The sequence below is a fragment of the Stegodyphus dumicola genome, chromosome 8, assembly GCF_044657685.1.
Source record: "Stegodyphus dumicola isolate Sdum_Otavi_A_Nest chromosome 8, ASM4465768v1".
NCBI lineage: Eukaryota > Metazoa > Arthropoda > Arachnida > Araneae > Eresidae > Stegodyphus > Stegodyphus dumicola.
Genome location: NC_140775.1, coordinates 25,745,002 through 25,761,036, shown reverse-complemented (window position 1 = coordinate 25,761,036; position 16,035 = coordinate 25,745,002). Strand labels below are relative to the sequence as shown.

The following is a 16,035-nucleotide window of genomic DNA, read 5'->3' as shown; positions in this document are numbered from 1 at the left end:
ACCTGTTTAGTAATGCGATTACTCGGTACGGAAGTACACAAAGTACGATTTTAGTCTTAAAATGTATTTGACTTTTTTCTGTCCAAACTTTTAGAAACTCCAAAAATGCAGTAAATTACTGAATATTAATATGGGTATCCATATACAGAGGAGTAATCCAACTTATGCAGCTTCAAAAGCAATAACATCAGAGTTTTGACCAGAGTACCCTGCCTGATGAATTCCGAAAGTCTTATTTCTCATTCTCTGCCAAATGAAAGGATTTTCAGATGAGATAGGAAGAAGTGAACGATACACCAGAATTTTGACAATGGTTTCACAAGATATAGTCTCTATACTGTACTAACTGTACAGCTTCATTCTAGTTTTAAGGAAGAGCTTCTCGTGGACAGATCCACGTTCTTCTACTCCATTTTCTCTATCACCAAACATCTCTGGTATTTTCAGTGTCCCAAGCATTTACAACTATCCAAGATTTGTCCGGGATTCAAACTTGGGACAAAGATACAGCAGCCAGTGTTGTAACTACAATCCGATCATGAGGGAACGATTTTCGAACAGGAGGACACGATGGCATGGCCCTGATACAGATTTTGTTTGAAGGGTATATGGAACTTTCTGGGATTGGATGGCAGAGCCACTAGCGGGGTGACAGTTCCTGCTTATTACCAGTATTATTTGGATGATTTGGTCGTTAATAGAGTATATCTATGACGGAAAAACTAATCTAGGGTTAAAGTGGCTTCACATTTAGTGTTTAAATTTGGCTTTCGACACTCACGATGTACACACACTTTCACACACATACGATTAAGCTTAAATATGCAAATATTTAATCTTGAGTTTTTAGAAATTTAGATGCCTCGGTTACTACAAATTTAAGTGGAAATTTAAAAGGAAATTAATTATATAAAACCTTCGCAACAGAGATATATTTCGTTGCAGCATTAAGTATTTTAAAAGATCGAATACTTCTAATTAATAATTTTATTTCCTTTAACCATATACTGTATTTAATAAATATTAACTCATACTATACATTAATTTCACCGTAATTGTTCAATTAATTAATATAAGTATTTCAGAATAATTTCCTAGATTACATTCCTATGTAAAAAAAACACTTTCCGTTTTATCATTTTCGTACCTTTAACCTTCAATAAGTATGAAAATATGCTTTGTTCAAACGTATGAGTGTCAAAAGGGTAGATATCTCAGTAATTTAATTCTGTTCATGTCCCTTAATTTAAAATCAGAGATAAAATCTGCTAGTCATCTTCATGCGACAAATATAAACTTTAAAAAGTTTGTTCTTCAGAATAAAGTTGTTTTTCAAGAAGCCAGTTGCTTCTCATAATAAGTAACAGATTTTAAAAAATGGAGCGTGGGAGAGAAGAAAAGAAAAGAATTTAAATGTCATCATTTAAAAAAAGAAATTTAAAAAACGTTGAAGCATACTTACACCATGTATGTAGAAAATAACCGAAATGAATTCATTAGAAATAGAGGAAGAAATGATAAAAAGTGAATCTAACTTTGTCAAAAAACAATAATTGAATTTCTTGACGTAAGTTTTTAAAGTGAAGAGTTTTCGTTCAGTTATTTTTCTTTCATCTGAAATAAATAACTACATTTCTGTGGCAAGAGTTTAGTAAATTCAAAGCTTTGTTCTGTTAAATACAAACCTTAAGAAACTTTTTTAATTCTTAGATGTCATATATAAAAATACAAGATGAAAGAAAAACAAGAAGTTAAAATAGATTATGCGTTTATTTATTCATCTTTTTAATAAAAAAAACGCGACGTTTCTTATCCTCCAAACGTATACCATGAGGTTTACAAAAGTTAGTAAATAACTTATTAATACAAAGGAAATATAAAGGTATGTTTACTGTAAAAAATTTATTTATTTTCAAAATTTGACAGCACTGTTACTTGGTTTTAAAGTATGATTTAATGTACATAAACTAAAAAGTAAATTACCTATCTTTATATAAAATTTCTAAAGCTAATTAATTACTTTATAATCACAAAAAATGCAAATTAAACTAGGTGATGAATTTGATCATGGAAAAGCATTCAGGATTTAATAATGAAAGTAATACTCGAATTTAAACTTTTTACTTCATGTTTTAGAAACTTAAAGAAAGGTATATAAAATGTGGGTGTTGCCTTTCTTAATCAATCGATATCTAAAAACTGTACTAATCTATTGAATTCCAGAAAATATAATTATAGCTTGTATTAAGTAATTTCTACTTTTTTCGCTCAATCGAATTAAAAATAAAAAACTAAATATAGAGCAACTTCAAAGAATTTTCTATAATTAAGGAGTTATTTGTTTGAATTTTATAATACAAACTACAATAATTTCTAAATTCTCCTACATTTTCTTCAGTATTTGTTTCAACCACAGATAATCATGAAAGAAACATTCGTGTTTTTTCTCACAGATTTAAAGTTCTTCATGCCCTCCCGGTTGATCATTATTTTTTAGCATGTTAGCACACTTCATCACAAAAGGCTAAAGAATAACAAAATCTGCTGACATGTTTCGCAGAACATGTAATTAGTTTGGCGTTTCCGAAAGATATAGTTTAGACAAAGCACTATATTTTATTCAAAGTAATTTTTCTTTAAGCCCAACAGATCTAATAAAAGTTGGTAAAAACCGCAGAACTTTACTTGATAAGATTTTGTAGATGACATGGCCGACTGTATAGGTATTTAGTGAGTTTCATTATTTGAAATACAAATATAATCCACTTTATTTTACAATGTCTTTCAGGAAGACATTCTTCCACCGAACCAAAGGACCGAAACACGTGAACGTTTTAGTATAATAAATTGTGCGGAACTGAAGACATTCCTGTCATGTTTTGCTGTAGTGTGTCTGGCCAGCATATCTGATTTAGTAAAATTAAGACTTGAGCTCCACTCCAGGAGGAGATTTTGCGAAAATTTCAAGAATGTTACTTTACATTGACAGCCGAACGCAAAGTAGTAAACGATAAAGAGTTGCCAACTTGGAATGGTCAGCTAAGAATCGCTTCAGACGCGGAAAAGTAGCCTCATGTCCCTATATTGCCTTCAGATTTGTTTCTCTTACTATAAGTCTAAAAATAAGCCATGATGAACGCATAGAAACGCGTAAACTACATAGTTGACAGAGGCCGTTTTATGTAAGCTTTTTCATTGCTTCGAAATTCAAATAATCTCGATAATTTCGACTTATTAGACATAAAATAGCCAATCTTAATTCATATTAAAAACTCACCTTTAAGTGCTCAAAGTAGCAACATCAAAATTTGGAATAGTGAATATTTGTTGGAAAAGTTTCTAAATAAGAATAAACTTCGACATAATTAAATAAAAGCTTGACATAAAAAAAGATTTGAACTATCCAGATTTTTCTGATTCATCGATTCTAAAGTCTTTCGTACCTTCTGAATCAGTGTTCTAGATAAAAGATGTTTTAGTGATGAAACCTTCTCTGATTTCAGAAGGAGATTGTATACCTTCGCTCTTTTAATCGAAAGAATTTTTTATTTGAAATAGAAGCAATTATTGCTCAAAATCTGATTGACTCAAAGATAAGATTACTTGGTGTTTACTATTAATACCGTGATCTCTCTTACTGACGCTCTTTTCTTTCGTGGGAGTTTTTCTTCCTATGTTATCCCAAGTACTGTCCTTGAAGTTTTCATTTCCTAGTTATTTATAGCTACTTACGGATATTTCTTGTACTTATTGCTCTCCTTCTATTACCCTAAATTCGGAAAGGTGAAATTTATTACTTTACTATTTGTGTTACCCGAATCGGATTGGATATCGTTTTGCCAGAGAAGGTAAGATGACTACCAGATATTAAAGCTGTAGATCTCAAATATAAATTTTGTTGGTATTCTATAAGTTATGGTATGACCGTAAGGCGACGAATAACATTCATGATGCCATGAAGTATAAAATAATACAAAATACAGTACATAAAGTAACTGAGAAGGCAACCGAAACAACAACAGGCATTCCTTAAGACAAGCGTTGACCAACTGGACCTCACAATTTTGCGAGTCAACGAAGTTTAGTACCTGGAAGTCCTTTTCCAAAGTAGCTTCGAAGAACACTGACATGAAGACAGAACAGAAACACGCCTCAAATAAATCGCCTGGTTCATCTCTGACGCTTTCTACCTTTCTTACACATCTTATACCTCTTACAAACTCTTCGTTTCAAGTAAAATATTGTCCTCGAGGTTCTTTTGCAAAAATTTCAAACGATTTTGCAGCAGATTTCGATTGAGAAATCAAAATTTAATGCATGTTCTTTGCTTAATTATGTTTGCCATTTTGGGAAATCGCCTAAGCAAAAAAATATCTTTAATTATTAAAAAAGAATTAATTTTAAATTGTCATTAGAAATAAAATGGGGATAGTTTCCAAATATGTTTGAAATCGTCTCAAACTTTGCAATAGATTCTTTTGAGATTCGGATTTTAAATGAATCGTTCTTGATACGTTTTGATCCCAGTATTTATATTTGGTATATTTTTTATAAAAAAATTTTTTATGTTTCAAAAGTTAGCTTTATTTTCACCCAAAATATTTTATGTGAGAAACAGGTTATTTGCTAATAATCTGTTTCACTGACAGATATCTTATTGACCTTGTTTTATTGATCTCTTCTAGGATGATATATTTCGCTATGAGAGAATAGCACATTTTCTGCAAAAGTGCTTTTGAATATATATTTTTCATTTCATTATCTGAGGCCTCTTGTTTACGACATAGGTGGCTCTCCGATGAAACCTTGACCTCGGTTTAACTTGTTTTTGTTTAGATTTCGTTCAGTGACTCTTCTGTCAGGGCATAATAAAATTCTAGAAGAAAGAAAACGAGGCAAAAAAGAAATAAAGATCTAACACCAAACTATCTTGTTATCTCAAGAATATATACAGATGAACTCCATCTCTTTTTACGACTTTGTTTTTTACGCATATCTAGTTACAAAGGCACTTCATTATTGAGATTTCTAGTGTGGAAGTATTCCCAAATGGCCGTTTCGCCCCGCCTGACGAGGGTTATCGTTATGAGGACTAGGGTTATCATCACAAGGACCAGGGTTATCGAGCCCTACGTTCAACCGAGCGTTAAACCAAAATCAACTCAATTCAGGCGACTTTGATTGGACGTAGAATATCCAAGCCACGTCAATAACATACCTGGAAAAATGGCCATTATCATTGTTCATTATTATTTTACTCATTTTCTATCATAATGATAAGGAATTTCTATTATTTTATATGAACCTAGAAAGTAGAAGCTATTCTAGTTTTGCTGAAATTGGAAATTAAGTGAAAACTTTTGGGGATTATAGAAAGGTTCATTCGCTTTATGATTTACCTAAGCTTAACCACAGAAATAATAATTTTCCTCGTTTCTAATTGTTATTTTTCAACTACTAAAGCGTGTATTCTATTTCGCAGTTTTCTGCTTTATCGATATAATAAACTTTATGCTTGTCTATATAACGTTCTTTGGAAAAAATCTGGATAGAATATATTGTTTTAATAATAGCAAAGCATACCAATCAATAATGGTTATGATTACGATATAATAAACCAGAAAAAATTTCGAAATGATAGGAATTTTTATGAACATAAAGCATTCCTTCTGAAATACAAGTTTTAATTTTCCAATAATTTTAAATATTTATCTAGATTCTGCTTAAATACTTTTCTTTTCTTATATTTAACTCGCCATACCTTTAAACACTGAAATTTCAACGCTTTTTTTTTTTTCTTTTTCCCAAAACGAATTTTGTGAAAATTTTACTTTTTTTAAGAAAGGTTTTGAAAGAGAAAGATGCAATAAAATCTTCATAATATCATTAAGTAATTAACGAGTACTTATTTCGAATTTCTTATTTAACTATTTTTAATTCTAATTATCTCTAAATCATAAATTTAAATGGAATCAAAAGTGCATAAACGAATTTACTTATAATAAAGTAAGTAGCAATCGAAATAAATATATTATTATGTAATATTTGAAAAATAATTAATTTTTGTGAAGGAAAAATAATTAATTTCAATAAATCAATCAGAATAAATATATTATTATGTAATTTCTGAAAAATATTTACTTTTTTGTAAATGTTCACGCATTTACCGTGTAAATGGTTCAAATAACTGACCTTAGAAACAACTTCAAAATGCACATTCTTCAAAAGCCACAGTTTTGAGTACTTTTCAGAAATACTTAAATCAAATATAAGCTCCAAAAATACTTCTGTTATTTTTTTCTGTCATCTGTTATGCATCATCTGTAATATTTTTCAAAACTTTTGTTGTAGAATAACGACTTTTAATGAAAGCTTCGGAAGATTGGCAATTCGTTTCGTGTTCGGTTCTCGAAGCCTGAATATGCTTCAATAATACCTCAAAATTAACTTTCTGTTAAAAAATATAAGAAGGCTCTACAGCAGTATATTATAATTGGGCTCTAAAAAATCTTGAGATTTAATGGCACATTTTCCAGAATTCCGAAGACGTTATAGAGAAATTTAGATATTTTACTTTATAGCAAGCATTCATTTTATAACACCTTTTATAACAATCATGTTTTATATTTTATAGCACTTTTATTAAATTATTTCTTCTAATGTAAATATGTATACCATTATCAGAAGGATAAAATAAAAATCGCAATAAATAATAAAACAAATATTTAAAAAAGTTATATTTAATAAGTTTATTTAATAAATATCATGTTCTTCGCACTTAAACCACACTAAATTTAATTCAACAAAAATATGACAAAATATTTTAAAGCATATTTTTATCTTTCGAACTCCCGATACACAGACTCGTGCGCTAGAGATAATTTTTTTTCAGTACAGTGTTTCCATTGCTCGCTTTGAAATGGTTAAGTTTCTTAATCAAAAACTCATAAATGCTTTGCAAAATATGAAATAGATGATAAAACAAATTCCAAATTCCAAATCTGGGCTTCCAGATGCCCATATTTGGGTGGAGACGCGCGTTATTCAAACTTTGATGGCTCTAGGTGCCGTTGTTTTATCACAATATGAGAAACATACATACATTTATGCAGATTTTTCATTATTTAATTCCTTTAAATGTAATGCAGGACGCTAATATATGGTGGCAACAATTTAAAAAGTGATTCCTCGTTTAGAGTGAATCAACGCAAAATGCCAAAATGAAATTAATAATAATAATTAAATTGTGGCTAATTAATATGTTGTAAACCGATGAAAAAGTATCAAAAATATGATCGAATTTGTTGCATCTGTTACAGACAGCTACAAAAATTTATTATTTAGTTTATTAAGAACCATTATTGTTGATGCAAAATTGTCCTTGAAAGTCAAATATACCATAGAATTTTATCAAGCAATTTTGGAGCAAGAGAAAACAAAAATACGTTGTTTGGTTTCTCCAGCCAAGGTTTCAAAAATAAAAATCGTTCTATATTTAGAACGTCATCACTTAGAAAGAAACTAAGAGAAATGTTTCAGTTTAATGCTGCAATTAATTTTTAATTTATCTTGATTTGTCTTATTATGCACGCCTTTTATCAGAGAAGAGTTTAATAACGGCATAACAATGCAGGAAATTTTTACCCCTCCCCTTTAAAAAATCGAATGTATTTAATAACCTTGTAATACCAAATATGTTTTAGAATTTATAATATGCACAAAAAAAATGAGGATCAGTTTTAAAATTAGAAAATTTTCCTAAATTTAACACAAAACTAAGATGTTGTTTTTCTAAAATATGTGTCAATCTAAAGTTCAGAGTTCAGATTTTAATCAAACTTAGTTTAGAGTTTCCTAATCGAGTAAAATGAGGGCGACATCAGATAATCTATTTTAACATTTTAAAAATGATTATTTCAAATAAGCTTTTTATTCTCGAATGATATGTTATTCGTTTTAATTAAACTTATTTTTAAATTTTGAGTTATTCATTAATTTTTTAAAACCTTGAACGTGCATTCATATGCGTTCTAAATTTAAAACACGTCTATTAGTAACTCTAGAGTTAATAGTTATTAACTTTCCCGCAATAGTTATTAAGGCGTTTTTACTCCTTCAAAAAATTACGAATTTTTATTCTGTTTCCCAAATTAAATTAAAGACGACTTTTTTAACCAATTACCTGAATGGTACAAAAATAATGTGATAGTTAAAAAAGCTTAAATATAATTACTTAGAAATATTTTTAGTTAAATATTTTATCCGTTTCCACATAAAAGAAAAAAAGGAGGATTTATGAATACATAAGATTTATCAAAAGAAAAACTTACTACATTTGAAACTATGAGCCAATTTAATCCTAGAAAATTTATCATTTAGGCATATCTTGCCTTTGGCAAGTAGCTTTTAAGTGCTTAACTAAGGAAATTTTACCTCTTTTTTAATTGAATTGAATTTATTCTGAATTTTTCTCGGAATTTAGAATTAAGTTAGTGAATTAAAGATAAAGAAAATGAAAAGGTTAAGATACTGAAAATTTTCTCAACATTTATATAAATGATCAAATTTATGTCCATCTTAGAGATATTAAATTCAAATGCCAAACTGAAGGAATACAAATAAAAAAGTAAATAAAAATTAAAACAAAGATGCTGAATGCAGAATTAAAATGCAAAGTTAAAAATTATGTTTAATAAAGAGGTTTTTTATGCTTGCATGTCAGAAATCCAAATTCATCTGGTTTTATAGCAAGAAATATAAATGATTTATTTTCTCTATCATCGTGCTCTCCTTTTCCAGAAATCTAGACCAATGCGCTCGTACTAAATAGACAGTCTATAAACCTCCATTCCAATGTTTGTCAAATGACGTTCTAGGAAACTCTGCGAAGAGCAATTTAGGTCTGTGTGACAATATTTATACGACAGAGGAGAAAAAAAAGCCAAAATGTCTAGAAATGAAATGCGTAGCTTTGTTTGCATCGCTTCAGAATGTTTTTTTTAATCTTTTTTTTTTTTTTTTTTTTTTTTTTTTTGTTTGCAGTTATGGTATTTCTTATGATTCGCACCTGTGAGCTGCAAAGAATCAACTATTTTCAAACTGATTTCGTTTGAAATAGATGAAGGTTTTAAGAATAAGACCATAGGCTTATTATCGTATTTGTAAATTAGTATTTTGCCAGAATTATTTTCTGATAGTAGAAAAACTGTTTTATTGAAAGCAGAAATTTTGGAGTCTTCTCCAATTCTAAGTGATATTTAAGACATACCAGAGAATATATTTAGCTCCATAGTAAAATTTCAAAAGTTTCGAGAAATAATTGCAGTATGTAAGGAAACTCTTTTCTCAAAAACTGCCAACCATAGTTTCATAAGTCTGATTTCTACGTTTATATTAAGAAATCTATCTACTATAGAACAAATCGCAAGAGTCAAATAAATGCGTTAACCGAATGAACAAAAATATTTAAATGCCAATTTAGTCAAACAGAAATATTCTATCTATAAATTAATTTTGAAGAACCTGAATACATTAACACATTACGAAACGTTGTTTAGAGATTTTAGTCCTTTCATACCTATATTCATGTCGGCACATTTCTCTTTATTACCTATCGAGGAAATATTAAAAATTCAGAAGAAATAGCGAAATGCAGAAGACGTTATCTCTCGGATGCGAATTCACATTTCGCGATTAGATCATATTAGGCGAATGATCTCAGAATAAAAAAAAATGTTATTTTTACAATTAGATAAATAAATAAACTACACTTACTTTCTTGAGAACTTTATTCGTTTCATGAAATGTACTTTCAATATAAAAATATTTTATCATTTGCTATTGCATATATTTATTCTACGTAATTGTTGATGCTTTTAATTAAATCGCTACTTCCAAAGCACAAGATATTTGACTTTCAAATTTAATCAGCAAACTCAACGATTTAAAAGAAATTTGTCGCCTCTGCCTGAAATAAAATATTTTTATCTTCCATGTACCAGTGTGCCTCCATTCGGCAAAACGTTAGATATTGTTTTTTTTAAATTTAATTTGCCTGTTGCTGCTTAAGTAACTAGGCGATTTAAAGTTAATAAACGCAGTTTTTCATCTTAATTGTTATTAACTACTAGCTATGTTATAAAAATATATTTTAGAGGGCTGACTGCGCAATCGGTTAAAAAGAGTACATAATTTTTAACTGTTGTTCTCAACTAACTTTTCTTGCCGAAATTCGCATGGTTCTGTGACTTAATAATACACGATGATTCCGTGAGAATCATTTACATTACTATCCTAATCATTTACATTTTATTATCAAATTACTTACAATAACGTCAGTATTTCTAATTATAAAATCCAAAATACTGTTTCATTTCTCTCCCAATTATTAATACATTTCCAGAGTAAAATATATGCATCATTTTTGTTTTAATTTTCTATTCAAAACATCTGCGTGGGAAGGTCTGAAAATCTCAAATCCATTAAAAGATTCAATGCATTAAAATCTTCCTGCCATTGAGTAAAGTCACTATGAATTTTGTGTTGATATGCTAAAATACTAAATATTTATTATTGAAATCGACTCTTAGAAAAGGAAAGAAAAATGCAAAAAAGGTTTTATTGGTCTAGAAAGCATTTTCAATTAGCGTAACTTTGCAAAACTGTGCCTCAAAACCCTTAACGCAAGACTTTAATAACATGAATGCAAATTCATGGTTCTTCGGATACTGCAGAACGTCTCCTACGCAAAAAGTTGTTTGAGAACATTGATATGGACAGAAGCATGTAAAGAGATACCTTTCCAGCTGCGAACCAACCTGTGATATGCGTGGGATGTTTGCTAACACTGGATGCAAAAAGTTTATTAGAAGCGCTCTCGCTCCGCGTGCGTTTATGTCTCTTAATATACAAGGAATATAGAAAGGAGAATAAAGAAAGGTTTTGTCATATATTGATGAAATACTGTTACTGGCCAAAAAAAAAAAAATAAATAGAAGACATGGGATAAATATTTCTAAGAAGATCAGAAATAAAAATGTAAAAACTTTACACGGCGTATAAGAAAAGAGTAAGTTTATCAGAGTTTTAAAGAGTAAGTTAATATCAATAAAAACATACTTTAAACGCTTTAATCTGATTTTAAATTTATTAAATGTTATCAATCCAAGCTGAACATAAACATAAACATTTTATAAATAAATAAATAAATATTTGGCGAATCTGGAAATTTGTATTTACATTAGTTTCCATACAATTATGGTGACAAATTATTATTTTGATTCTATGCATTTAATATGAGTATCCCCTTTCCTAGTTTAATATATTTCAAAAGCATGTTTGGCATTCTTAATTTTGAAATCCTCGTTGGCAAATGTAAGCAAAACACAAGCGTAGTATTACTTCATCTTTCTTGACCTCTAACGGACAGTAGATATAAGAGGAGCTGTCTAATAAGTACCAAATAACAAAATCTTTCATCAGTTTGGAGGACGCAGAAATATCCTAACCAGGTTATATTATAATGTAGGACAGAAATACGGGTAAATCTCATTGGTAGCCAAGTGAAAACGAAGGCAAAAGAAAGCGTAACCATAGGTAATATTATGTCAGAAATTATTTAGAAATTTTGTAAATAAATGTAACATGTTCTAGTCAACCGAAGGGCAGTAGGCCGCAAAATTAAAAAATGAAACCTTAGAATCCATGGCTGAAGCGAAAGGAATCGTTTCTTTATGCAAATGATAACGATGCTAGATTGGATACAACTGTCAAGTATCAATAATAACATCTATATCGATGCTAGATTGGTAAGAAGACGATTAGAAGATTTTTCAACTGCATGGATTATGCCCTGGAAACCTGTTCCTAGTTACAAAAATCGGAAAACGAAGCTTTCATTTCTTGAAGCTCATACGAATTAGACAATTCAGAATTGATGCAAACTCGCTCTGTCTTATTTATCTAACAACTTCAGCTTAAATAATCAATCTAAGTCTCATTCTGGCGAGGAAACGGAACGAAGAAGTGATAGTAAAGATCTAAATCACAATAAGCGGTTAAATTAAGAAATTTGAACGTTACAGCTATAACGCTTATACGGAATAAGGGTAATTACAAATTCATCATCTAAAAGTCCTCTGGAAAAGGTTGAGGAAAATAGAAGCAGGAGTGTCAGGTCTTTGTGTTCCATTCCTTCGAATGTTTCCAAATGAAAGTTTATAATGTTTATCACCACTGGCTAATTTCCACGACACAAGAATTTACCATAAATTTATTCATAGTCCTATTAGCGTTTGAACTAAAGATTAGAAGCAACACCAACAGCGGTATTTTGCATGTTTTTCTACCTGGCATGTGAATTAATTAATTACCACAAATCACAGGGCTCTCTTTAGAAAAGAGCAAGGAGGTAGCTAAGGGCAAAAAAATCTGTCCCCGAGCGCAGTAACTAGGGGTTTTCAAATTGATGTTAAAAAATTTTAGAAAAATGTTTTCCATTCTTCGATAACAGGAGGGGGGCGAGAAATCTTCATTTGTCCCCGGGTGCTAAATACGACTCTGGGAAAGTGTTATATTACACAATACTATGATTGAATTAAAATTTAAACAAGAAGAGGGGGAAAATTTATAAGATAGGAACATTCACAACACTTCCTCGGGTATTTTTCGTCCACTTTTTTAAACGAGTTTCATATTTTGTACTCTTTAGCTGATGTTAAAATCCTGATGCTTTTAAAAATTAACGTGAAAAATCTCACTGCTGTTCCATTAATAGGTTTTGGGTAGCATAAAAGAATGAAGTGATATTTTGTTATGTAATGTTTCTAGAAACCTTCCGTCATATTACTTACTCATTTTGAGATTTTGTGTGATAATCTAAGAGCATAGATTAACACTTGACGTATGATTGTTAGTAACATTTTACATTTTCCTTATTATAGCAGACATCTGATATCACCAAAATTCTCTCTTATATCATTTGAATTTATGTTTACCAAAGGCTATTTTTTATCATCTTAATTAAGGTCAAGGAAAAAACACTTTCCCCACTTTAGTTCCCTTCCTTATTATTTTCTCACTCGTACTCTGCTATTAAAAGTGATAGAGGTTAAAGTCTGAGAAACCAATCACTAAATCTGATAAATGATTAATTTACAAGCACTTTATAGTGTCTCAGGGTATTTTTGGAAGCCTACAACGTAGACTCTACGTAGAAGACGAAATAGTGAATGCTTGCTATGTCTTTGAAGACTAGATACTGCAGAAGGGTTTTAAGTAACTTTTTTTTAACTAAAATAAAACAAATGCATGCACATGGTGCTTACAGTTTCCCACCACTTGTGGGTAACTGAAATTCAACAGAAAATAAAAATGTAACAATTCACTAATAAATTTGAATGGCTAACGACTGGCTCCTAAACTTAACTAAACCGCTAAATCGGCTGCACGCAGCAAAGCCGAGACTAGAAATATCATTATAAACTGAAACTCTCTAGTTGTCTAACACCGACTAGAGAGTTAATTTCAAACACGCAGCATAAACTCGGAACTAAGTCCGCTACTGCTACGTTTTCAAACTCTTGAAATGCAGCTTAAATACTGCTCCTAAAACACGTTTAGATTAGCAAACTACGTCATAAAAATTTACATTCCGGCAGGAAACTGAAATCAGGCGGGAAAGGAAAGTAAACTTCAAAATAATTGATTAGAATAAAATAAAGTCTTTACAACTTCAAGAAATAAAACATTAAATTATTATCACAACTCAATAAGGAACGCTGAGCACAGGGACTTCTTACATACAAGATTTTAACTTAATTATTGAAACATAAGATACGAAATTTTGCAACCCAATTATGTTGTACTTATTCAAAGACTGTTCGTAGACCTATGTTTCCAACTTCTCAAATTAAGGGGTATCAGCAACCCTTATACCGACAATGTTAAATTGATCATTTTCGATATGTACTTTTTCTCAAAATCTGCTGTAGATAAACGCTTGAAATTTTTTGTATAATTAAAGTATACCTATTTGATTATACTGAAATGAGCTTTTGAAACATTTTGAATTTAAAGTAATTTACAGAATATTTTGTTTAGACATAGTAAAATTTAGCCCTTTTCTCGCACAATTTATTTTAATTTTATTTTCTTAGTTTATCACAAAAAGCTCCATTTCAGTATATATTAGGAAACCTAGCAAATAAGCCATAAAAATTCAGCAGTAGTTCCTGAGAAAAGGTACGTCGAGTATAAAAAAATTAAGTTTGGAGAAAAACGCGTTTTTATGTAAAAGTTCTCATTGATCAAAGCAGTCGATGACAAATTAAAACTAGATTTTTACAGTTCTAATTTTCATGGATATAAAAAAAAATGGTATTTTTAGAAAGACAAAAGTGTAAAGAATTTGATAACGCAAAAATCCGAAATCACAATTTTTTAAAGATTTTTGGGTTCCAAGACCCCTTAATGAAATAAATCAGCTTTCAGGCTACGATAATTCTGATAACGTAATACGTTACGATACAACCATATGAAAATTAAATGTGTGCACTAGTTTAATGTGAAAACTGTTTTCTAAAGTAGACTTAGATAAGCAAACAAAACAGGAGTAGAGACATTAGAATTTTTTTATGAGATTTGATTTTTTTACTGTAGAGATATTAGCATTTTTTTATGTGAGAGACATGAAAAATGAGCATTGTCCTCGCCAGGACTCGAACTTGGACCTCTCTAATACGCGCCGGGTGAGCTGACCATTACACCACGAAGGCATGCTAAGAAAAATTATCCGAAATATCATTAACTAAAATCTACCTGGAGGCTCCATATACAGTGTAATTAAAAAAGTTACTCAAGTTAAACTTTCGAATTTGACAAATATTTACTGAAATGTTAAACAATGATGTCTTGTATTTAACAAAAGTCAGCTTCATACCATTCCTAAATCTCCATTTTATCGCTCTTTTTATCAGGTTCAAGTCACACAATTTTGATAACTTTTGAAAACTAATTTTGTGAACTAACAGCGTCTGAGTATTATTTCAGATTTATAAACTAAAAGTCAACTGAAATTAGCGCCATCTGTAATCTAACATGCAATATGAAATCCATTTACACTAACGACAAACACTTAATTGACCACTTTCGGATAAACTTGCTTAGGTTACTCGTCCTTCTTTGTAATAAAGTTATTGATGTTAAACGAATTTATTTAAGGCAAACATTCAGTTCTAGGCTGATTATAAATTCCAGGAGGAAATAAGTTTAAAGCTCTGCGATCAAATTATAGTTTCAATCAGTAACAGCGTAGAAAAGATCTAAAATAAGATCGTTGTGAATCTCATTGAAACAAACCGGCTATTTCTTTACGTTCATATCAGTAACATTCAGATTATTTTCTTATCATATTCTAGCTCTTTTTTTTTATCAGGTACCCTCTCTTTTCTTATCATAACCCTCATAAGCCTCCTCTTTCTTAGGTTTTAAATTATGTAATCCTGGAAGAAGCAGGAGTACTCGAAAAGAGGCAGTGAAAGAAAAAAAATATAGGCTAAACTTTTCAACAATATCGTATGTCTTAATTTAGCTATGGCAGAAATCAGGTTTAAATAAAAAAATAAATAAATAAATAAACACTGTGCTGATAGTGAGGGCTAAATCAGCCTAGTCATTCTGTGACTGAATGTCATTATACGGTTTCTATTTTATTATCCGTTCTTCTTTCACTAGGTAAAACTCTCTCAAGTTTAACCTTAAAACCTCAATGATAATTTAAATTCAAACAATGTATTTTAATTGTGTGGTAGACTATAAAGATGTTTAGCCTAAGGGGTCAATTTGTCCATAAGGACTATTACTTTCGTTCTGGCATTTTGCGTCGTCCACTATATAACGGATTTTCAATTTACAAATTGTTGCCACGAAATATTAGAGCAGTGCATTATATTTAAAGAAATTAAATAACGGAGAATCTGCATGAATATATGTATGTTTCTCGCATTGTAAAACAACGGTACTTAGTGCCGTCAAATT

The 16,035-nt window shown here is 30.1% G+C and overlaps 1 protein-coding gene across 2 annotated transcripts in view; it reads left to right on the top strand.

Annotated features, from left to right (window-relative positions):
• LOC118196017 (insulin-like) overlaps positions 1 to 16,035 on the top strand; it is a 30,443-nt gene that overhangs the window by 4,796 nt on the left and 9,612 nt on the right. Inside the window, exon 1 of one of the 2 annotated variants that reach the window (XM_085821687.1) lies at positions 3,684 to 3,848. The exons of the other annotated variant lie outside the window; for it this stretch is intronic. The gene's annotated coding sequence lies outside the window, so the exon portion shown is untranslated. Of the gene's footprint in view, positions 1 to 3,683; positions 3,849 to 16,035 lie in introns of those variants that run through there. 2 annotated transcript variants of the gene reach the window in all.